We start from the raw sequence: 26,025 nt of genomic DNA, 5'->3' as shown, positions 1-26,025 counted from the left end.
CTGTCACACTGCATTTGTGTTTCAGACTCTGTTATTGTGCCTGTAAGTTACATCTGGATGCAATTTTTCTCTAAGGTAACTCTCACTAAACTCAAATTTAGTGTTTTAGCCTCTTTTTGATCACATTTTCTTAGGAAGGTTTAAAGCTCAAAACCCAGTCCTCATTCAGTGGTCTGAGTTCCTTTTCTGTTTGTCTCTGAACTGCTGCTGGGGGAGGCCTTATCCCTTAACTGCTCACCAAGATCCAACCCACCCACTGCTGGAATTGCCCCTGATATATTTATTCTTCTCACTCTTGGCCACAGCTGGACCTGTCTGTGCTACAGCTGAGCAGCCACAAGCTCCTAAAATTACTGATCCTCTCCTAGCCATGGCTCTAAGGCTGGGTACAGCTCTGTGTGACAGCAAGGCTCCTGCTCTGTTTATCATTTCTTCTTATTTCTGGGCTTTTATATACACTGAATTTCCCCCCAACTTGGCAATAATATTCCCAAAGACAAGGAGACACCTTAGGTATTAAAATAATGATGAAAGTCAGAAATTTCCACCAGCAAAATGACCTTTAACAAAGAGCTCAGGGAGCCACTTGTGTCTAGCAACTAGAACATAGGTAAAGGTGAATTATAATAAATCCTTTATGCTGTTCCACAGCACCCTGGCAGGAATAGCAAATAAGCATAGTTAATATGCAGTTTTATGATACATTTCAAAAGAATTCCTAATGAGCCCACACTCAACATTAACTAAACTCCTTAGGCAGAGCTAACCTTATGAAAAGATTTTTTTTTGCCATCATATAATAAATAATATAACTTCTAGTGAACATTTATTTTTCTCCTGTATTAAATCTTTCATCATGCTAAAGGCATTAACACCTAGAAGTTCAGGTCATGTACTGAAGCAAAACACAAAGAACACTTAAAAGCACTTTCAGAAAGAGAGTTTAGACTGATTTGTTTCAAAATCCATCCAATTAGAAACAAATATTAATTAGAAATTTAGAAAACTTTTCATTTGGGGGATAAATGAGGGTCTTATCTGAACACTGGTGGATTATTTTAAATAAAGCATTTTGGCCCTCAGAAATGCAGCTCTTGCATTCAGAATTAATAAACACACAGGCCACTTGTTTTCTTAGGAACCAAAAAGTGAGAAAGGATTTGTCACAGTTTCAGGGGCTGTACATTCCCAGTGTATTCAGTGCAAGGTTTGTATACACAAGATTTATTTCCACCCTTCTTTGTCCTCCTCTTCCATCAATCCCTGCCACTGTAAGATATGACACCACTTCTTTCTGAAACACAAACTGCCTTTGGCTCTGGGCAGAGGGAAGGGCTCATTCATGCTTTAAGGAAGGGAAACAGAAGGTCCCCAAACTTTCCAACACTGCTTGTACAGGGGGAACAAAATCAAATTCAACTTCACTTCAAGTTTTGACCCCACCTCCCACTCATGCCTAACTTAAGCTGACAAAACTGAACTAGATCTGTGAACCTCTCTAGATGAGTAAAATAAATCAGGGCAGGGTCACCCAGCAGTCTCTTCCTCATCTAGGTAAGTTCTCCCTGCAGTCCAGGGTCTACCCCAACAGACCTGGCTCCCTGAAGATCCAATATTCCACGACTGCCATCACATTTTCAGCTGAGCCTTGCCTGTTCCAGCTTTTAGAAGAATCAGTTTTAGCACAGAGTGCCCAGGACTTACAGAAGACTATTACAACCCTGCTCCCTCGTAAGATCAATCGTACCAGGTGTTGACTAACACTGAAATCAAACACCTTGGAAATGAAAGGAAGTTCTTCAGATCACTTCAGATTCAAGTGATTTCAATTACCTGTAATTGAAATCCAAACACTATCTAAGCATATTTCAAAGTGAAACACCTTGAGCAAGTGCAAAAGAACAGTCAGTGGTACCAGTGATGCTTCACACTGTTCAGTTCTTTGGAATCTCTTCCTCTTCAGGCCACTTTTCATAACAAAGGTGTCATGTTCCTCCACCAGCATTTTTCAAACAACAGTAGGTACAAAAGTATTAAATTTTTATTTCTAATAAAAGTCTTTGGCAATAAAACTCTTTAATTGAAGTTTAACTCCAACAACTTAGTGAAAGTAATGTTCTCCTAAAAAAATACTCAGTACAAAGATTATAGGGATGGGCTCCCCAGCTTGGCTAGGGAACCATCCAGGGCACTGACGGGAGCCCAGGGCGTGACTGAACAGGATAAATCCTGACCTTGCAGCCAAGGAGCTGAGGAGTCACTTCTGGGAGGATCCCTCCCATCTTAATGATCATAAAACCCATTCTAAATCATAGACCACATTCAATTTTATACAATTCATCCTGGTAACATTAAGACATTTAATAGTTGAGTTTTTTTCACCTGAGTCAAAAAAGCTGTTTTGAGCTTTTCTGACTGTATTGCCCAGTAAAAACAACAGAAGATACTGGACAAGAGTTGTGGTGTAACTATCAGTGATCCTGTACAAGTATCAGAACTAAAAGTTTTGTCCTAGCATGGGAGTTTCATGGGGACAGTGGCTGCAAAGACTAATCCAGCAATCTTCCAAAAAGCACATTTTCCCTCCTGCAACTTACACAACAATATTTATAGTTCTTCCCTAAAGAACCTCAAAACCAGAAAAGAAATCTACAGGACACCTTGGCCACCTTGGACATCTACAAAAATTAACTCCATCTCCTCTGAAATAAATGTTTGCAGAGTAATACTCATCATTAGTTTGCCATCACCAAATATATATATATTATATATATATTATAGTTATAGCCCCTTCACGACTTGCAGTGCTGTGACTGGAAATAATAGGTCAGATACACCCAAACAAGCAGCACTGTGTTCAGCCCCTTAAAGAAAATGTAATCAGAGTCTTAAGAATATTCTTAAATTAACTGAATGAATTTAGAAGATTTTAAGTTTTAAAATTTTAATCAACATTATAGAAATAATTTCCATTGGTATCTTTCCAACAAAAGTCCATGAGACTGCCTCAATGACTGAATTCTGTCATAAAAGCCACGAGTACTCTGAATGCTTGTTTCAGTCTTCTGTTCTGCTGAGTAATTATAACAGTCAAGATTTGTAAATTATACTCTTAACACTTCGAACTGTTGATGGAATACAGAAAATGAAACAGCAAAAAATGATATGGGCTGCTTGTAAACAGACTGGGAGGTGAGATTAGTGGCCCACAGGCTCCTCTGCTGGAGGGATGTCCAGCAGTCTTTGAACAGGCTCCTTCTGCCCTTTCCTCCCAGGAACGCTTCAGGCTCTCCTATCTCAAGTTATTTATTCAGCTCAGCTGTCAAAGCTGCACTCACAAGTGACTTCATGTCGTGCTAAAGGTCAGAACCATGGCTCTCCAGCTCAGGCCACTCTTGCTGCTCTTAAATTGCAAATCAAGGTCAAAAAAGTGAGTTTCCTCTCATGAAAGAATGAGAAGCAGTTAATTTCACTATGGACAGCAGAACCAGATGTAGGGCAAACAGCAACCAGGAGCACTTTACAAAATGTGACATTCACCTCACTTCCCAAAGATCCTTTCTGGTGGCAAAGAATATTCTGTAGCAAGTTGCCTTCTTATGCCACATAAAGCTGAAATAAATTGAAATTTTTCTCATTTAGAGAAAATATTTATCAACATTATATGAACATATTTCCACATTCTGATTCACGGGGTCTTTCATGCAATCTTTTACCTAGAGCACTTCAATTTGTTTACCTTTGATTATAAATTATAAACAAGCAATGCATGTGAACTAAGTCCTCCTTCCTTGTCAGAGAAAATCAACCCAAATAATGAATTACCAAAAACCTATCCAGTTGTTTCTGCAGCAGAAACATACTGGCCAAATTAAAAAATGTTTCAAACTCACTATTTCATAATCTAGACTTAAGCCAGAACGCAACTCCACTTACTTTAGCTGTCAAAAAGAATGATTTGTTCCATCTTCTCCAGATGAGCCTTCCTCTCTTTATAAATATTGATTAGAGAAATAGCTTAGAGACAATTTCTAGCCAGCTCAAGTTCATAAAATGGGTTCAGCTGCAGTGGACTGTGTGCCATACGCAGCTTTGGCTGCAAAAGGCTCTGCGGGCAAGGCAGTAATTCCAGGATCTGCAAGAAAAGCTGCTGGAAAGGCAGGATAGCAACACTGACTACAACCCATCACTTCTCAGCTGGACAGACCTCCTCACTCCAGAAATGCTGGATTCCACAGGCAAATCCAAGCAGCCCAGCAGGCAGTGGCTGTCCCAGCCCGCAGGACCAGAGCAGTCAAACTCTGGTGTATCAGCACATTCAGCAGCCTTAAACACAGAGTTAAACCTTCTCAATTACATCAGCACACACTCAACTCCATCCTCAGAAAAAACAAATTCAAATTATCATTCACCCCTTACCAGGACACTGTTTTGCCATGGAGAAAGTGAACTGCTGAGAAATCCTGTAGTATTATACACAGAGGAATATGCTACACTGAACATTGTAAAGTAAGAGATTTCACACAGAAATTGGGAGTTACAGTTACACTTTCCCTCTATTACAACCCTGAGCTTATTTCTACATATAGTTACTTCCACTGACCAATTGGTTAAAAAGCTTCCTAACCTATTTAAACTTATTTACTTATGGTACACTAGAGCAATAAAGAAAATCCTTTAGCATGGAAAACATTCACCCTGTACAAACCTCTATGCCACACCTGTCCCACACACAGCTGTGCATGACCACACATGTATAAAGGGTGGTATTAAGAGAGCTGGACCTTCCAGGAAAGCCACATCTGTTCATTGCAGCTGAATCCCCTGGACAGCATGAGCACTTTGGTGGGGCAGAGATTAAGGCTTGAGGTTCTGCACCCCTCCATTCCCAGAGGGGATTACCCACCCCAATGCTCCTCTGTGGTGCCTGGCTCTGACACCCAAGAGAGCACTGAGTTTAGCCTAAAACCATGGAGACAGCTTTTAAAGTTAAGTAAAGAAACTAAGAGTGTGTAAGTTAGCTGGAGTTCTCTTAAATCACTGGGTGACAAAGAGTTTGGAGTTTTAGTTATATTAATAAATGAATTCAAGATGGAGATTTTGGGGCGTTGTCTCTTTCTCCTTCCTGTCCTTCTTTATCTTCTTCTTCCAAGGGTTTTTGAGTAATAATGAGTGATTGGATGAAAGAAACTGCAGTACAGCACACTGGTGTGGGGTCATTGGGTCACTCTAACAAGTAACTTGGCATTTTATTATTGGACAAATAGACATATAAAAGATCTTGGAGGGATTCTTCTTTCTCCATTTTGCACTTTCCTATCTTACTGTATGCAGCTCCTTGTGTTCTGTGTTTATGTAACATAGATAAAGAAAGAATAAACAACTGAGCCTGAACACAAGAAATCAGCCTCTCTCTCTCTCTGATCAATCTGAGTCCTGAGGAAAGGAACCCAGCCACCAGTGTCACCACCACACTCCTCAGTCTGTTCAGAAGGTGACACTGGTTTGGGCTGTTGGGCTCCACCAGCCATTCACACACCAGCACCTCCAGCTGGGATGGCAGCAGATCCACAGAGCTCCAGATGCAGGACAGAAATTACCTGTCCCCTTATCCATACCACAGAAGTCACAGAAGGCACCCAACTTCCTCCTTTAATAAGGGAAAGCGTTTAGTGGGAGCTGGATTGGAGATTCCAGGTATATCCTGAGATCCCACATCCTCTCCCCTGGCCAGAGCAATGTTTCCTGCCATGGATCACATCCCCAAGCAAGCACCTGCGGTGTATCAGCCGTGGGAATGGGGAAACAAGGCACCACAGCCCCTGCACAGCAGGGGAAACCTAAAAAGGGATTTAAATTAACTCTCACACACAGCACATCAGAACTAACAGGTCTGCACTTCGGTTTGTGCACTGATGGACTTGAACACCACAGTTTTACTTGATTTTCCAACCATTTTCCTAGATGTGAACCAGAAAGACAAAGCCTGAATGTCTTAAGGCCTTCTCATGAAAGTCAGCAGAATTTATCCTGAGGCTATGATACCAATCCCCAGACATGACAAGGGACTGGACAGAACACCTCTCCACTTTTCCAGCATTTAAGTTGCAGGGATGTTACAAGGAGCTGCAAGAACAGGATGGAAGCTAAGTGCCAGCCACACAAGTCAGAAAGCTGGTCCACAAATGAGGTGTGAGCCACCCCTGGCAGCTGCAGCAGCATCTGCATCGACTCAGTTCAAAGTCAAAGTACTGGTGGTGTGCACATGGGTACATAAATATACTGTAAATGTATAAATATCACACAGGTACATATACTGCAAATGCAGACTGTGGGATCCCATCTGCAAGAGGACACAGGAATGTATGCAGTGGAACTATTTCCATTCCCTCTCCACTACAGCATTCCCTCTGCTATAAAATTAAAGTAGCCCTATTGGAAAAAATCCTCCAAAACCTTAGACTGACCTGAAGAGACAAGACAGTCACTCTTCACTGGAATAAAACCTTACCTTGATGTTTTCAGATGTAAGGTTTTGCTCCGTTCATGTTACAGTAACTTTGTAGAGTTTCTGTTAACTCCAATTCTTATGTTCTTCTATTCCTTTTGATCACATCATGGCAAAGTCATTTCAGATCAATATGCTGCCCAAGAGGTCAAAAGAGCTCCAATCAATGGGTTACTTGCACCTACCATGTACTATTATTAATTAATCCTCAGAAAGAAATACTGTCCTACTCACAAAGCAGAGATAAAAACAGAAGAGCTCAATGAAAACTCAAAAAAAATCACTTAGTCCTTAAAGTTAACTAATTGCTTCTCAATACTTTCTGGGGGCTTTTCCTATTACAGCTGACCACAGCTGGCCTCCATTATTTCACATTGTTAGAAACAGTATTTAATTTCACAAACATTTTATTTGGCCGTGATTAAATTTTAAGTCTTTTGTGGTTATCATTTTCCTCTGTTTTAGCAAGGTTTGAAGAACAATGTTCTCCCTTTCCAACACCTCTCTGACCCAGGGAGGAAAAGAGTATCTCACACCAATTCATGAATGAGAAAAGGAGAACCATGAGACAGAAGGAGAAACCCTGAAATAACCAGATTAGTTTAAGTCTTTATGAACTTCTTTATGGCTCCAAAAAACATCACTTACAGTTGTAGCTGCTACCTAAGTTTATGGAATACTGAATAAATAATACTAAATAAAGTACAGCATTGTGAAAAACTGTAAGTCTGCAAAGCAATGTCCTCAGTATTTCTGTAGAAATCTATTAATGTTATGACTTACAAGATGATGTGCATGTACAGCTTTTCAGAAGCAAATTGGAAGTCTGCAGACTCTGCTTCAATACCAAAATTAAATTTTGATTCCTCACCTCCTCCTGAAACGTGCTGAAATTACTTTTACAACAAAAAGAAATAAATTATTTGGTACCAAAGAAACGTGGTTAGTTTGGATTAGTAAACCAGGTCTAACAACAATCCCAGACAGCAACAGCTTTACTCTGAGTTTTACAGGTGTTCAAAGGATAGACATGTGCCTGTGTATCCATGTACAACAACAGCACCCCTGTTCCTGCTTTTAGAATCCACACCAAAATCTAAAAGCTGTAATTACTCATATCCACTTGATAGGAATTTTTAACTCACTGGAAAACTTACTGTTTTAGTCACTGATTGTCACAGTTCCCAAGATTTTCACTTTCTCCCAGTGAACATCCTGATTCCACAGAAGAGCTGTGTCTGATGTCCCAGAACATTCTGAGCTGGAAGGGAACCCGCAGGACCACAGAGCCCAACTCTCACGGGAGGGATTGCACCCACACTGTCATTAGCACTGAGCTCCTTTCATTGCTCATCTCATGGACTTGGGACTCCTTCATTCTGCCTTCACAGACAGCAGAGAACATCAACATCCTGCATCAGCTGCTCCTGCAATGCTGCTTCACAGCTGCCGAGAACCAGGAGCAGCAGTCACTGTTTCTTTAATGCCACTGCCAGAAAAATGTATTTTTGGAAGAATGAAGACCCAGCTGTGTTCGGTGCTGCACAAGGACCAGCCAAAAGCAGAAATAACCCCACGAAAAACGAGGCAATTTACAGTTTCTTGAACTAAGGCTGCAATATCCAGAAGGCCCAGGAAATGAGCATAAAAACACAGAAAGCACAGACATGCAATAGGCCTCTGCTCAGACACTGCCTGCTCTACTTAAACCCTTTAAATTCAAGTGCAAGTCATCTGGGCTAACTACAGAGTGGAAATACATACAGTGGAGAGAGCAAATTCTTTTTTTCCTTCCTATTATGAAGCCACACTCCCACAAATTTAATTTATCTTTTCCACTATCTTCAGTATCTTTGCACCCCTGTATGCTTTGTATTTACACCTTAGCTCATCTCCATGGGGAGGACAATGATATTCTGTTGCTATTTTACAGCAGGGCTTGAACTACTGGCATGAAATTGAGAAGCATTTCTGATACAGAACTTTCTGTTCTGATTCATGACAAACATCCTTCCTGAAATTAAATTCTCCCTTCAGAAACTGCAGGTTTTGCTTGAATGACGACTCCAAGTAATCCTGTGCTGCATCAGATTATGTAATGTAGGGCACACAGTACCTCTAGATAATTGCAGGGCACAACACAAATGAAGATTAATCTTTTTCACCCTGACAAGTAACAAACAACAGCTGCAAATTTCAATTATAACCATCAAATTCCACACAACTGTAAAAGCTTAACAGTATCCACACCAATTTTCAATCTAAATGAAATAGTATATATTCACTAAGGCACCGAGAGATTTCCACAATTTAGGAGAGAAGCACCTGGTATCTTGTGCTTTGATCTTACTCCTAAAGCTTCCATTTGTCAAAACCCAGTTGCCTCTGCTCCCACCCCTCCTCAAAAACCTTTTACTACAAGAAACGCTTCACTGGCTGTAGCTTGTTAAGCAAAAGAGTACCTAAAGTACACAGATTCATACTGGGAAAGCAGATAAACAATTACACGGGGATATTGATTACCAAAAGCATTTACTTTTATTAAAAACATTATTCAGATTTGAACGTGGTCTGAACATTCCACGCTGCATTCAGCCAACAGCCAACGCTTCCCCTCCCGCTGGGCTGCAAGCTAAGATGCAGCTCCATGGCACAGCATGTGGCAGAAGCATCTAACCATGGAATTATCCCATTTATCATCCTGATTATGCCTCAGAAACTGCTGCATTAACATCAATATCTGCATCAAACTCCAGGTGTCACCGCAAATTCTCAGGCAATGAGCAATGTCAGCACGTGAAAGACAGAGCTGCCCCACCAGAAATCAACGGGATATTAATTCCATCCTCCCTTCAGGATCCTGGAATAGATGGAATCATTCTTCCAGATGAAGAAATGTGTTTGATCCTTGTACTTACAGAGGGCCCCAGCTGACAGGATGGCCAGTTCCACAAAGCTGCCTGGAGAACCCTGACAGCACCCACACCAACAGCTCACACTCACATCAAGTGCAGAAAGAGCTTTGTATTTTTACCAGACATGTGAAAGGAGGAAAGGGAAATCCCTTGCATAGTGAGTACATTTAGAAAGAATGCTGCTGAAATAATAAAGAGCAAAGCTATTCTGTGAAGTGTGCCATGGGAACACACGGGTGCTGTTGATCACCAAGATATGGCCAGTTGTGACCAAAGGGAGCTCTCATCTCAGGGTAAGAGCACTCACAGACTGACCCCACAACACTGAAAGCACCCATGGCATGCTGAAAAAAGGACAATGCAAGAGGAGATTCACAGGAAAGACATTTCACAAAACTCACCTGAAAGCAGCCCCAAAAGCAGTGCCAGTATATGGCTTTGTGTTAGCAGCACTGCAGTGTGGACACAGCAGAGCAAAACTGGCACCAAAAATAAACCTGTGCAAGAACAGCTACAGGGACTGCCAGGAGAACAAATACTGACCTGTATTCCTCTCTGACACACTAATTGTGTTTTACATCCAGCACAAAGAATGCCACTGTGAACCCCCAGCCTCCTGCTCCACAGCTACAAACATGGGAAGCAGCAGAAACAGGGAATTCACATAAATCATTTTTTCACAGAGGAAAAAATATCTTTCCCACAGATTAAATACAATCTTTGATTCAGATCTTTACATTCAAGAGCAACAGACTTCTCACTGCATTTATGTTAATGCTCAGATGGGAAGCTTTGTTGATTAAACATTCATTTGCTGCTGAGTATCGTCACAGCCTTATTACCTCGTGGTGGGGCTTGGAGTGAATCCAATTCTAGACCAGCACTAGCGCCTGTGCCTTTTTTCTTGACTGAATTTGCCTTTTCATACTTGTGCAAATGACTGATTTACTCACCAGTAAAACTTCCTTGCTGACTGCAATAAAAAACCAACAAAACCACACCACAGCCAGTTTAATCAAAACCTGCTCAACAGAGCCTAAAACAAAGGGGGAGCTATGGGAAAAGAGCTGGAAAGAGGAACAGCAGCTTTCACTTTTTATTTAAATACTGCGCTCAAGTTGGCTGACTGGTTTTTTGTTACAATTTAGGCTCTTCTTAACTAGTTATTTGAACTGTGATAGCATTTATTTGATAGAAAACTGTCAAATGCAGGAAGAAATACAAATATTTCTATTCCACAAACAGAAATACAGGAAGCTCTTCACAGAATCCATCAAACCATTTAAAAAGTCATCCAAAAGAAGGCCCATGATACTCACTGGTTAAACCACTGTCAGTCTGGATTGTATTTATAGTATCAGATATTCTTCAACATTACCTTGGCTTTTTGTTTAGTACTAGCTATTCCTTGTTAATGAAAGTTAAACTCAACAGCAGCATTCTGACTGCAGAACAATTTTCTAAATTGAATAAAGAAATACGATTCTGCTGATATTAATGTAGGATAGAAGAGATCCCCTGAATCAGTCTGAAAAGAACCACAGCCTCCTCCATCGTGTCCCCTAACTGGTGCTCCATGAAACCCTGCACACTGATGGCACAGAAGAACCTACAAAGAAAACAATCAGGGATATTGAGCTGTAATTTAAGGTAAAAAATGGTCTGTTCACAGGCAAAAAGAAAACCACAGAAGAATGTGCTGCAGGGAGATGCTTCCTCCTGCAAGGTAAAGCTGCATCACATTTAAATAGATTTATTTTCAAATGAAGCTTATAATACATTTTGACAACAATAAACATCCAAGATGGGTAATTACTTCTAAATTATTGAAAATATGAGTTGACTTAATTTTATTCTTATGTGGACTAAAATAAAGCTTTGTCCTAATTTTGTTCTGAGACCTCTTCTCAAATAAGGAGTTGTCCCTGCTGTTACACTCATGGCTTTATTATTCCCCCTTGAATTTTAAGAAGTAAAAAATTAATATAAGAAATTACTGCTTAAATGGCTCACACATCATCCTAGGACCCTTTTTTCAGCTTATGAAATTTTCCCACTAATCTTGATTTTACAAAAGGACGAAGGGAGGTAAAAACACTGGAGACATTCTGATTCCCTTTTTTTTGTACACGAGTGCAAACAATTAGATTATAATTAATGTTTTATCTGTCAGCTACTCCTAATATAACAACATGGCACTTCCACCTGACCAGTAGTTTCTGTCACTTACTGCTTTTTCTATATTAATACTCCATGATCTTTTAAAAAACCCACAAAAACCACAAGAACAAAGTCAGCAGTAAAACAAAATACAAGAGAGACCAAAGAGTCACTTCAGAGCTCATCTGCTATTCATGGTGTATAGCTTAACAAATAATGTGTCTGTACTGGATTTTATTATGTTACTGGGTGACCTCCAGAATCTCAGGAGACCAGCTAAGAAGAGAGATGACCATTATTCCATCAGTAAGAAAAATCAATAAGAGTAGTTACACACTTTATGCAGTCTAAAACCTAAGTCATATAGAATTTTTAAGGAGAAGAATAAAAAACCCAAACAAACAATTCTTAATTTTCCCTAGCCAATAAAGTAAAAGAAAACTATGTTCCATTCAGAATCAAGGCCAGGAGTCTGGCTGTTATGCTTAAATACACAACATGCAAATATAAATAGCATTTGTATCACAATATAGGATTGCTTTGGGGCTTTGGTGGGCGGTTTTTCCCCACTTTCAAACCATTCTTTCAAACCATTCTTATCTGCAATTTCACACCTATTAAAAATAAAATCCTTATTTAACAGTAGCTAGAAATGCTAAACTAAAAACCTACGTAAATGAAAAGCAGAGATAAGAGCCAGAGTTCTGCCGAGAAAAAAAAGCAAAAAAAAAAACCCCAAATCTTTTCTCCCATCTCTGTTTTCTGAGGCTCCTTCAGTGCTTTTGCTAGAGGAGAAACTTAAACATAAACTGGGGGGATAGGAAAACTAGCAACATCCTAAGAAGAGTATTTGTAATGCCCTGAAGAGCATTTCCAGCCAGGGCATAATCACTGCATGGCACATTCCTTAATCCCTGTCACCAAGTGGGACCCTGCTGTGCCACAAGTGACACAGTAAGGGGAAAGTGGGCACACAGGAACAAATGCCAGCCTGATGTACACTGCAGGAGCACATCACACATCAGTAATTACCAGCAGCACTCACCACACCTTCCAGTTCTCCTTGGAACTCACAGTCACGCTGTGGTTTAGCTGAAGGAACAGAGTGCAACTATTGCTATCAGAGCCTACCCAAAACAAAACCCCCTATTTCTCAGATGGTGTGGGGATGCTCAGAATAATGAATAATCTTCTTAAAAAAACCCTGCAATGCAGGAAGATGTGTAAGCCTGGAGTAACCACCCCAGTGCTGGCTGCACCGCTGTCAGGGACTGGGCAGTCACTCAGTCATGGGGCTGCCCTCCCCAGCAGCTGCATCCCAGCCAGGGCACACACCTGGCTGCATCCCAGCCCTGCATCCCAGCCCTGCTCACACCTGGCCCTGCATCCCAGCCCTGCTCACACCTGGCTGCATCCCAGCCCTGCATCCCAGCCCTGCTCACACCTGGCTGCATCCCAGCCCTGCATCCCAGACAGGGCACACACCTGGCTGCATCCCAGCCCTGCTCATACCTGGCTGCATCCCAGCCCTGCATCCCAGACAGGGCACACACCTGGCTGCATCCCAGCCCTGCATCCCAGCCCTGCACACACCTGGCTGCATCCCAGCCCTGCATCCCAGCCCTGCACACACCTGGCTGCATCCCAGCCCTGCATCCCAGCCCTGCACACACCTGGCTGCATCCCAGCCCTGCATCCCAGCCCTGCACACACCTGGCTGCATCCCAGCCCTGCATCCCAGCCCTGCTCACACCTGGCTGCATCCCAGCCCTGCATCCCAGCCCTGCTCACACCTGGCTGCATCCCAGCCCTGCATCCCAGCCCTGCTCACACCTGGCTGCATCCCAGCCCTGCATCCCAGCCCTGCCCACACCTGGCTGCATCCCAGCCCTGCATCCCAGACAGGACACACACCTGGCTGCAGCAGCAGTGCCTCTGGGTCACTGGAGTGACCAGGGTGCTGGAGTCAGAGGCACAGAGTGTGTGCCCTTATCTCTGAGACCTGGCTCTGACATCCAAGAAAGCACTGAATTTCATATAACACCATGGAAACAACTGTTAAACAGAAAAACAAGTCAGTGTGTAAGTTAGTTTTCTTAAGCTACTAGGTAAAAAAGTTAAAGTTTAAGGTTCAAGCTAGTTAGAAAACAAAAGACAAGCTGGAGGATTTAGGGTGTTGTCTCTTCTTCCTTCTTCCTTCTTCATCTGGAGGTTTTTTGGTAGTAGTAAGTGACTGGATAGAGAATGCTGCAGTGCAGCACACAGGTGTTGGGTCATTGGGTCACTAAGGAAAATAGCTTACTTGACAATTGTTAATTGGATAAATAGACATAGAAAAGACCTTGAAGAAGGTCTTTGTTAGCCATTTTGCACCTTTCCATCTTAGTGCATGTAGCTCCTTGTACCCTGTATACATGTAATATAGGTAAGAATAAACAACCAAGTCTGAACAAGAGAAAACTGCCTCTCTCTCATCAGTCTCGGTCCAAGGGAGATAAAGAACCCAACCACCAGTGTCCCATCAGGACACTGTCCCATCTTTCTTTGCAGACACAGACCATGAGCATCGTCAGCCCTGCAACACAACTGCACCAGTGCTCCAGGAGAAACTCCATCCCTTGGAGCAGGAGGTGAACAACAGCCCAGGGTGCTGCTCAAACCCCTCAGCAGGCAGCAAACACAACTCCCAGCCCAGCTCTGCCCCGGCTGGGGACAGCCACTGGCTCTGAGAGCACTGCAGGATGGCTGCAACTGGAACCAGTAAGCCCTGGGTGCTGGTGGGCAGAGCAGGCAGCTCTGGACAGGATCCAAGCTGCACACTGTCTTCTTGAGGAGATCAAATAAATAAATCAGCTTTATGAAATCTAATGGTCTCAATAAAACATAGTGCAAGGGGAAGATAATTCTTTAAGAGCTACCAGAGTCAGCAAAGAAAAAAACAGATAAAACCCCAAACACACAAAACCAAACAACCTTCCCAAAAAAAAAAAAAACAAAACCCACAAAAAAAAAACCCACCACAAGCCAAACAACCAAAACATTGAAAAAATAAAAAAATGAACAAATTGCAAACTGTTTTTCAGGAATAGTAGAAAACCCCAAGGGAAAGGAAGGGGAGAACTGTAGTCTGGGACTTAGAAGCCCACAGTGACAGTATTGCCTCTCAGTCTCTACATCCTGGGTAAAAATGCAGTTGAGTTACTGCACTTCAAAGGCATTAAATTAAAGTGTGTGCCATTAAAGATGGCTACAAACTGTAAGGCAGCAAGAGGAAAGAAAACTGAAATCAGGAAAACAACCAGCTAGTCTGAGCTCCTCCAAGCTAACTGAACCTTTTGGGATAGGGCATTTGGGCTGTGGAAGATGTTTTCTTCCGAAGTTTTAGTGGGAAACATTTTCAGCACACTTCACAAAACCAAGGCACTTGTTTTACTTTAACAGCAGAGCTGAGAGTGAATGACAGTGGTGGTTCTAGCACCATCACCCAGCTGGCTCGTGAGAGAATTCAGAGATGATTTTGCCCGTTCCCAAGAACAAAAGCAGGCAGAAAAAGCCGTGTTCTGGCTCCACACACACAGCACACACTGCTTGCTCTCATTGCACTTCACCTTGTTCCTCATTCAGCTACACAGAGCAGAGAGATCTGGCCTGGGAGCACAGAACAGGTGACAAGGAGATTGTCACAGCACATGGATCATCTCTCAACAAAGAGCACCATTTAACACAGAACAGGCGTCACACCTCTGTCACAAAGAATAAGCAGCAAAGGAAAATAAACTTCAAGCCAAGTGCTGTCCATGGAATCTCAGTGAGCCAAGAAGGAAGCACGAGGAGCAAATCTGTGGTGTCTCATGAACAAAGTCTTAGCCCAGAGCCTGCCTTCCAACACTGCACTCAGAGGCAAATCCTAATACAAAGTCATCTCATTGTGAAATATGGCTTTATCAGCTCCTTGAAAAAGAGCACAGTTTTGTACTGCCTTGGACACTAATCCTGATCTGCAGAATATGCAGAGCTATGATTTCCCAACTGAAAGCCCAGTTTTGATTTCTTTACACTCAACTTTATTCACAAGCCACCCTCCTGACTTCAATGAAGGAAAAAAAAATAGGAAAAGACACATCTTAGCATATTTAAAGGGATTAGAATCTGATGCATATCAATCCCAAAAAGCCATCTAATTACAGAACAAACCACAAATAATGTGTAACAAAAAGACACATAAAACTTAAGTCAAAAAGCATCTTTTCACCAAGTCATTAAGAAATGCATAAAACATTTGTATTTTCTGCACTTCAACTGTTTACAGATCTTGCCTGCAAAAATTACAAATTAATATTTAAGAAGTTAACAAATGCACCATTCCCATTCACAGAAACAGTGGCCTAAAGCTAATCAATCAATTGCTGTACAAAATGGAAATGGAACAGCTGAATTCCACATATAATCATTTATTCAGAATACACAGGGTATGTACATATAAATAATACAAGACATGCAGCAAGGATGCACAATATTTTTTAAAGTGGTTTATATGATTTCCTCAAGTCTTCACATCCTATGACAGTTCTCTTCAAGAAGTCAACTTAAAATGGTAAACGTTTTCATGAATCAGTGCTCCAAATGTATTTAAAAAGAGCTATCAGCGTGAAAAATCCTTCTTTAGGGCAGAGTTTTTACAAATTACTTAATGTGAAAAACGAGGTTCACATATTTTTTAATAGAATTTAAAAGTTTAACAGAAAGACAATTAGGAGATAGAAATAAAGTATACAGATAGGGCCAGGTGTCTCTGAATTCAGCCATGAGAGCACACCTTACTGACACAGGATTGTCCCTTAAAAACAGAATCCTACTACATATTCATAAATTCTCATACATATTCAAACATTCTTCTTCAGTTTTGGATGTTTCTTTGTTTAGTTTTTGACTCGCTCCCTTCCCAATTGATCAATCTTCTTGGCTGCACCGAGTTTCACATTCCCTGTGAACAGAAATGCAATAAATTCCTCCCCCAGAGCTCTGGTCACTGCTGTCCTCACCTGGACAAGATAATCTAAGAATGGAGAGGGGTCTCTAATTACCATTTTCAGTCTTTGGGTTATACAAACAAAAGTAGTTTGCGTTTTAATACTATGCCATAGCTCAACATATATGTATATTACACTACTAAGTTTCATCAATAAAAGAAATAGAAGGAACTATATTAATATAACAAAGTTTTCTAACCTTATACATATAACATTCATTTTAATATTTGCAAAAAACCAACAATATAATATGCATCTGTAACACTTGACAAATAAATTTAAATTGTAATCAGCAATACATACACCTAAAGTAAGCCTAACTTTGGACTAACTCATTTCCCCAGCTGTTGGTGTAACGTTTTGTATGAGAAGTCCGAGTACAACACAAGGAACTGCAAGAAGCACGTACAATGAACTTTATCCTGTCAGCAGCTGCACTGGGATATGTTGGTGATGAGACTTTTTAAAATTCATCTTCTCCTCAGAAGCACCATCCTGAGAAAGAGCCCGGTCCATCCAGCAGCATGATAATTGGAAATCAATTATCTTCTTAGTCTTTCAATACTTTTTCTACCTGAACAAGCTATTTTAATACATTCCCTTAGTTTTAATATCCTTACCAATTGCACCATGATATTCAATATTTCTCATGGGATGTAATCAAAAATTCACTGGCGTGAGTTAGGAATGGCAACAGTGGTGTCCTCTGCTGAGTTTCTCCAAGCTGCAGGTTCAAGAATTACGTCCCTGAGTGAAAGGACTTGCAGTTAAAAGAAAACCTGCCCAGGTCAGCCCCTTGAGAAAGAGAGGAGGTCAAAAGGTCAGGGTGGGCTAAACAGCATTTTCCAGAAACAGGGAAAATTGGAGCCACTAGCACAAAGCAAGACTTCCTGGTACACCACCCCAGACTCACCTCAGAGACTTCAGAAACAGGGACAGTATCATGATTCCTGTCATTTATTCCTGCACTTTACAAAACATTAGTTCAACTAAATGGTGTTTAAAACTGGTGCAATAAAGACACTTTTCAGCACATCAACAGTAACCACATCACTTGGTCAGGCAGCAATTTGCTCAAGACAAGATTTGTAAAGAGATTTACAATACTGACATGTAAATATTTCTTTGTAATATATCAACATTTTGGTTCTTTTTGAGTTCTCTAGAATTGTTAAACTAAAATCTTAAGAGGCTATGAAATATGTAAACATTCTGTCTTTAAACTAATCTGGGTTACAAAGAGGTATCAAGAAGAACCAGGAGACTGCAGCCCACTTACCCATAACTTTGCACCTGAACAATTCAGAACAGGCTGCAGAAGTCCCTTGAGTGTGCTGAAGACAGGTTATTTTTAACAACTGAAGACAAAAACCAACTTAACAATTTGACAGGAAAATGAAACATTAACAGGAGAGAGAGGAATAAAGTCAATTATAATTTAATTAGCTTTCCAAGCTATTCAGTGAATGTTGGTGCTCATGAATAGCCATCAATACTGCATTCTAGTAATTTGTTATGCAAATGAAGCACTTCAGCAGATTATCCCACCCAGAAGTTAATACCCTTAAAAAGAACTCAAAAAAATATTAAAATCTATTTGCCCTTATTATGAAGGCAAAGGAAGGAAACAACACAGAGAACTTCCCTGGAATTTGAACTGGTTCTACAAAGGCACCTGTTTACATCCCAGAAAAATTCCCTCAAATTGAAGAAGATTTTGAAATACCAAGGCCAACTTTACAAAAGACAGTTGTTCATGAATTATAGCAAAGAAAGTGAATCATTAGCATACATAAAAGGAGCTCATAGCCTGAGTACAGTCAGAACAAAGTCAGTATCTCCACTATGAATGAAAAAGAAAAAGAAAACCCAAACCACTGGTAGTGGTCACACTGAATCCAGGCCTGAATACAGAGGAGGAATGGTCAAACCTCATGTAATTGCTGCTGTGAAAGCTAGGAAGACAAGACCCAAATTTTCCCTGCAATGTTATTTTCAGTGATACTTGAAAATAACATATGTGAAGCTGCATGATCAACACAGCACACACAGCAACTCATCAGTAGTGTCACGTTAACCCCAGTCAGCAGCTGATGAAAGTTTATTTAAAAATCAAAAGCATTCTTTATTTCTGTCCTGCCCAGACAAAGTCTGGGGTGTTAACAGAACATGTTAATCTCAGCAGCAGTCAGGTGTTTGACAGGTCACACAAAAGTTTATCACACACATACCCAGATATTGCAAATCACTGGAAAATATTCTCAGTAATTTCTGTCAGCACAAAGGAGCACAATCCCACGCAGTTTATTGGGTTTTCAAGCACACTACCCACAACATTTCTCTTTAAGGTCACAACAGTGTGGAGCATTACTTTGTACAAAGGCTATCAAACACAGTCAACACCATTTCTGGCAGACACCCTGAACTCCTGTGTGCAAACCTGCAGATTACCAGGGACTGACCCAGCCTTCCCAGAGTTAGGGGAATGAGCCATTCATTTCCATCTGAGCCCCTAAAATAGGACAATGCTTCAGAATGATACGTCAGTAAAACTTTTTCTCCAATTTTTGTCAAAATAAATACTGCATGGAAATTCCCATGCAGCCAAAGTGTCTCCAGCTAAATCACTGCAGTGAAGAGAGCAGCAGCTTTTCAGGGTCACAGTCTTACACAACCCATTTAGAACTGTAAGCTGGCAATGATATTTCCAGTCCCTTTCTACAATGGCAGTCCCCATCAAACACATCCTGGAGCAAAAACACCAGGCTGAGGGTGAGCACAGGATGCTGCAGGTCTTGTGCAATTTGAGCAGCCCATTTTTCCATGAGGATCACAAGGGAAATCATGATCCTCCCAAGGCAGGTGCAATTGTTGTTCTGAGCCAGGTATTTTGGAAAGGCTATGAAGAATCTTCCCTTTGAAGGACAGAAGTCACTCTCAGTTTTGCTGAATGCACTCCAAAGTTTAGCCAAAGCGAGTTCCCCCCCTGATGGGTCATACAAAGCTGATGGCAGTTTCACTCAATAATGGGAATGCCAAATGGAACAGCATTTATTACTACAGAAATTAAGCATCAGTTCTTCTGCATTTCAGATCAACTTTCTGCAAGAGCAAGCACTCAGTTGGGAGCAAAACCCAAGCTTTTAAGATATTAATTTCTACATGCCTAAGAATATGAAAGGATGCAGGTTCCATTTCATTTTCTCTCTGCTCTCCTGATCTCCCAGTGATCACAAAGTGCTGAATTTTGACAGAGCCACTACACACGCTGATATGCATCACAAAAACACTGCCAAGTTTACAGAGTTCTGACAAAATTTTACATTTAGATCTGAGACTTGGAATTTACCCTATAATAACAAACATGAAACAGCAAAAGTATTTATTACAAGCCAAATCAGGAGAAACACTGTCTTTCTGTAAGAAGAGCCCTTCAGTTCAGCCAACCCAGCCTCTGGAGCCTGAGAAGTATTACATTTCTTATGAAGCAGAGAAGAAACCAAGAGCACCATGTGGTGTCCCCCGTGCTCGAGGGGGCACTGACACAGGTGTGAATTCCCAGAAAAAATTAATTAAAAAAAAAACAAAACCCGTTCATTTCCTTGCTTGCCTCACCTCCCCACCATCAAATTTCTCCTCCTGTGCACACAACAATAGCTGAGAAAGAGATCTGCACATTATCCCCAGGAAAAGACAGCAATCAGCTCCCTGCCCACAGATTACACCAGACTTCTCCAGCTCCTAGGTGATTCAACTCCCCTGGGTATTTGGCCTTCAATTTCCTCCTTTGTTCAACACACTCATTATAATCATTGCAGCAGAAAAGTGAAAAGGTCAGCAGGTCATAAATTATATCAGAGCAATTGCTTATGTGGAATATAAGATAATTATCTGATGTACAATCAGCCTAAAAGAACTGGGCTAGACAAGATCTGCAAAAAGATACCCAGGAAATATTTTGCAAAGATAAATTCAAAAACCTCAAAAATCCTTTACAATTATGCTACAGTCAGCACTCTGTAGAAGGTATTTTAGTATAGAAAGTGGTGAACTTAAACACAGACTAAAATTAATTTTCCTCCTATGTCCCAGTTTACCCTTCAGCTATTCTCAAGGTTTCACTAAATCCACTAATCTGCCAATATTGGCAAGCCTTGCAAAAATATATTGGGTTTTATTAGCTTCCAAAGAAACAGAAGCTGGTCTATAATTAAATTTCTATAACAGACCTTATTCCCTCGCCCTAACTTATTTTTAGAATTTGTGGTCTCAATGAGAACTGCTTCCTGAAATACAGTCAAGGCCACACACCCAGAAGTTTACAGAATTTCAACGTTTTCCCATCAATCCGAACTCTTTGGCTCAGAGCTCCTGTCCCTCTCCTGGGTTTGCAGTGCTGAAAGCCTTAAAACCTCAGAACTCGATTTGCCAACCACTTTGTTTATCAAAACACCAAACTGCTTTTCCTCCTCTGTTGGTCTTGCTGTAAGTAAAAGCTCTCTATTGTGCAAAGTGAGTACACAGCCTCATCTGTACAAAAAGCATTTATATTGTTCAGCTTCAAGCATTTCCAAAGAAGGTTAAGCCAAACCATGTTCAGATTTAGCTCTTCACATTCAAATGGAGAGTGTAAGAAATCCTAACAGCATTTCAGGATTGATCTCCTCAGAAATTCCACTGTACATTAAGGAATATATACTCTTTGAGACTGGAAAAGAAGACAAGCTTGTATTTTGCAGAATGTAGGGGAAAAAAGTAAGTATTCCCCTGAACTTATAAGGGAACTACCTCTTTAAGACATCTCAAATTGAGGTACTTTCTAAATAAAGGCATAATACTCAAATCTACACTGATTTAAGTTACTAAAAATAAAACATATTGGACAAAATATTTTAATTTTTTTTACTATTAGAAAGCCAAACATCTAACAAACAGACTGACGTTTTTTGAGGTCATGTTGTTTCCACCAAAAATATTCTCAGATATTTTTTGCTGATCTTCACAAGCAGCACCAGCTCTTTTTGATTTGTGAAGCCCTACAAATTTAGATGGACAGCTGAATGGTATCACAAGCCTACTGAAAATAGATGTGTTTTTCTTGATTATTTTTTGATGCCGTTGGAACGGGCCCACAGATCCCACAACACCAAAGACCACCATTAAAGGAGGAGTGCAGAGGAATCAAAAAAGGAAATTATCTCAGTTTCCCAAAATAAAACTCCAAGTATTTCTCTTCAAATTATTTCATCTCAATAACTCTGCCTCATCTTGTGCCTTTCACTTCAGCAAAATCCTGAAATAATTGCATTTTGATCATTTTATACACCGCTTCTTATGCTGTTTTTGAGGAAGAAAAAGATAGAAACCAACTACAATTGGCTTCAGCAGCCAATGCTTTTCTCTTTGACATCAAATCAAGAGTTTGAGCCTACCTGTGCAAGGTTGAAAGACCACTATCAAAAGGCTGGCTTTTTAAGGCAATTAAGTATAAATCAGACATTTAACATCTTTCTAGGCTTCCTTTTTCAACACAAATTTAAAATTCTGTTAACTAAGGATGAAAAAAATGAACTTTTAAGATCTAAGCCTGACAGTAACAGCAAATACCATCTGTTCAGCTGGAGCTGAGGAATTTTTAAAGCAGTTATCATAAGGAAAAGGGAAAATCACCCTTCAAACACGATTGCTTTACAGTTTCTTCAGAAATGTCTCAAATATGCCTGTCAGTGCATTCTGTCACAGACTGACCTGCACTAGTAGCCTTTGTGAAACTAACTCCAAACCAAATTTCAGAATCCAACCTCCATCTATCACACAGAAAATCATGAGAGGGAGTTCACAAATTATTTTAACTTTGTCCCACCGACCCATATTTTACAAGCTCCTCTCACAACCACGAAATTCAAGCCAATTACTGCAAATTTCCAACCTGGTATAGGCAAGGGGTATGATACTTTCCAGCCACAGTCAGACTTTGACTGCATTTCCAAGAGTCAGGTGCTAGGCAAAAACAACCCACCAAGTTATGTGGGAAACCCTCACTACTTTCTTTGTGCTTTTAAGTTTTTGTGATTTACCAGCACAACCTTTGTGCTTCATCCCTAACATTCAAGGTAGGGTTTATTATTTTTTTAGGGTATAAAAGACTACATTTTCTTAGTTGCTTGATTTCAGGAGTTTAAGGAGGGAAAAACCCAAGTGCCTCGAAAGTCATGAAGTCCTTGTAAGCTGACAATGATCAGACATATGCAGTACATATATAAACACAAAGTGTTGATAATCTTGTGCATACTCAATGAGAGGAGAATCTACACTAGAAAGAAAGAGGAAATCAGTGAGTCTGTTTCTTCTCACCTACTTACTCCAATCCACAAGCAAATGAGAAGTAGATGAATGCTGATCAAAAAGCAGAATTTCAATATTTGCATTTGATTGCAATTTTCATCAAATTAAATAAAAGGTTCACTTCTTTTTAACTGTCCTGAGACCTGCAAAGTAAAGTAGTAGTAAATTAAATGTTAATTATTATTATTAGAAAAACAGGCAAGTACTATCCAGATTTGGGATATGCAATTTCAAGTGATGGGTCTGATTTGTAAGAGCAACAAGGAACAGCTCCACAAAACAAGCACAAGTGAGAAACCTTGGCAGGGTGCACCACTGCTTGACTTTACTGCACTCCCAGTATTTACCCAGTACCAGGCAGGAATCCTGAGGCTGTAATACAGGCAAGGAGCAAACAGCCTGCTTCCAATACAGCTGTTCTGACAGGCAGCACAGGGAAGAACAACCTCACTTAAACCTGCAGGACACCCGTCTTGGCCAGCTTCACTCAATAGTTTTAAAAAAAGCACTTCGAAAAGAACAAAAAAAACCCAAACAAAACAAACAAAAAAACCCAAACAAAACCAACAAAAGCCATCAAGACTTGTTCTCTTGGCTCAATGAAAGCAGTTGTAAGGTGAAAGAGATGAAATCAAGTATTCCTCCTGTTTGGATAAAGGCAACTATTAGCAGAATAACTTTAAAAGCTTTGAAATAACTGTTTACATTTAGAGGAAAACACACAAAGGATGAAACTCCATTCTACCAAGACACGAGGCAAATCTCACATTGATTTAACGAGGGTCAGGATTCCACGTACAAAGACCAATCATCTAAATAATAGCATTAACTGCTGAGAAACTGCAAATCCTGCAGAGCCATCTTTAAAATCAATACAGAGAAAAACAACATTAAAATGACTTGTAATTCAGCACATACACTTCTATTCTATTCCAAAACATGTTTTTTAGGTAAACTGCAAAATCCGTCTTTCCTAGCCCAATACTCTTAAATTCATTGTTATATATTGGTCAACTCATGCTCTATCTGGATCTTGAGGATACTCAGACTTGTAAGAGCTCAAAAAACCTGAACCACTTCTCCAAACCCTTTAATTTCTGCCAAGCTTGAACATCTTGTACACCCCCAACCTGTACCAGAAAGCCAGCGGCATCAGGGATACCTCACCACCAAGCACCATGAGAGATTTACAGAAACCCAAATAATTTCTTAAAAGATGGATTTTAAGAATTATCCATCTTCCACATAAAGCAGGATTTCTGGGAAGGGAGGGTAAAACCCACATGTCTTAAACACTGATTTTTTAATTTTTTTTTTTCCCCAATATCAGTTATGAAGAACAATAAGCACCAAATTAACTGATGCAGTGAGATGCACATCCAGAGCCTTTAGGTTAATTTAATTAAGAAGTCACTTGAAGTTTGATGCCATATTATAATGCATAACATTCTAACAACTTACTCGAGGTAACTCACTCCCCTGCTTTACATCTTTAAGCAATCACCATGTCCATTTTTATTGTAAGGCACACAGCAAAAAATGGGAAGGCATTTAGAGTGAACTGTCCTGAAGTGCACTTCAGATATTGACACTTGCACATTTAAAATAGTTAAGATTCCAATCATTAACCTTCTGGAGAGAGTAAATTTGCAGCTCATAAAAAGAAACAAAACACTGAAGCATTACAGGCATCCTGAATTTTGTGCTGAAAGCCCCCAGTGAGCATGCAGGACTCTCACCTCCTGGGTACTGCTGCTGGGTGTTTAAAAACCAACTGAAGAAAACTGAGGTCACTTTAAAGGGGAGAGAAAGGGATGAAACTCTGCTCAAAAACCACTTAATGAGAGGTGACAAAAGACACACCTTGGAGGATGTTCTTTAAGTGGCACACACTCTGCTCACAATTAAAACATGCTCTGGAAGCTGTTCAGTTCCCTGTCTTGGTAGCCTTCCAAGTCATGCAATTAAAATTGGTAATAAATATGATTCTGACTGACGAACATTCTCCAACTTCATAATGACAATTTAAATATAGTTGTCAGTCTTCTATGCTGTAATACCTGAATACTAAAGCTGCTATCAAATACTGACTTCTGTCTTTTGAGACCTTTGAATCATTTCATTATCTTGACACCCGGACTTCATAATCAGACGAATCTTTTATCCTGTGAGACACAAGAGTCGGTCTTCATGAACTGCTTTTCAATCAAAACACTCTGGGGAAAAAAAAAAAGGATTCCTCACTCAATTTATTGATGAAAAGAAACAGAAAGATGAAATAATTTACATGTCTTTATTGGGGTTTATTGGTGAGCTACAGGAAGCACCAGCAAAAGAAAGCACAGTTGCTTCAACTCCCATCTTCTGACCTAAGCACTTGCCAAACACTGCTTCTCATGTATTCTGGATGAGGTTGAAAAGAAAGCTTTTTTTTTAATGTCTCAAATGAACTGATAATGAGAAGGATTTCATTATTATTTACTACAAAAAGAAATACAAGGAAACACTAAGTGATGCAGAAAATATCAGACTCTAGGATCTGTCCGGTGCATTCTCAAAGCTTTTCCTTCACTTTCCTCTCCTCAGAACTGAAGGTTTCTCTCAGGCAGAGGATGCTGGCTCTGCTGCTGGGAGTCAGATCTGATGTACTCACAGCACACACCCAGCAAGTGGGACTGAATGTTCCACGGATTTGGAAATGGCTGCAATGGCTAAAACTTCAAGTTTTGCCCATGTAATTAATTTAATTGGAATAAAATAGTCTTAGTTATTCAGATCATTGAGAGGCTTTTGGCTGTACTTAAAAATAAAAATGTTGTTTATGGTAATGATGAAGTTCAAATACAATGAAATTTAAGAGGTTGATTAATTGAGTCTTACAAGAATTTTGAGACTTCATTGAGTAGTTTAGTACTTACTATAACAATGAATTATTTCAGAGATCAGCCTTATTCAGAGATTTGGGGAAACAAAAGAGAAAGTGCTGCAGGTTGTATTGCTCCCTGCCTGTGACCACATGGACCTGTGAATTTTGAGTATGATGGAGAGAAAAAAAAAACAAACCTTA

General features: G+C 40.3%; 1 protein-coding gene and 1 long non-coding RNA gene across 19 annotated transcripts in view; both read right to left on the bottom strand.

Annotated features, from left to right (window-relative positions):
* The window catches only part of CLSTN2 (calsyntenin 2), a 328,373-nt gene that overhangs the window by 264,305 nt on the left and 38,043 nt on the right, over positions 1-26,025 (bottom strand). For 5 of the 18 annotated variants that reach the window (XM_086843483.1, XM_086843485.1, XM_086843486.1 and 2 more), the window contains one exon: positions 25,019-25,174. The exons of 10 other annotated variants lie outside the window; for them this stretch is intronic. The gene's annotated coding sequence lies outside the window, so the exon portion shown is untranslated. Of the gene's footprint in view, positions 1-6,511; positions 6,645-22,967; positions 23,102-25,018; positions 25,175-26,025 lie in introns of those variants that run through there. 3 more of the 18 variants (XM_086843488.1, XM_086843495.1, XM_086843490.1) reach the window with 3 other exon arrangements.
* Positions 16,019-17,689, bottom strand: LOC111933745 (uncharacterized). The gene is made up of 2 exons (XR_002866854.2): positions 17,234-17,689; positions 16,019-16,567 (listed from the first exon to the last, which is right to left on the bottom strand). It is a non-coding gene; the product is annotated as an uncharacterized LOC111933745 (long non-coding RNA).

This window comes from Cyanistes caeruleus, chromosome 10 (assembly GCF_971803275.1).
Source record: "Cyanistes caeruleus chromosome 10, bCyaCae1.hap1.1, whole genome shotgun sequence".
NCBI lineage: Eukaryota > Metazoa > Chordata > Aves > Passeriformes > Paridae > Cyanistes > Cyanistes caeruleus.
Note: the sequence above shows the minus strand (reverse complement) of the source record. Positions and strands in the feature narration are given on the sequence as shown.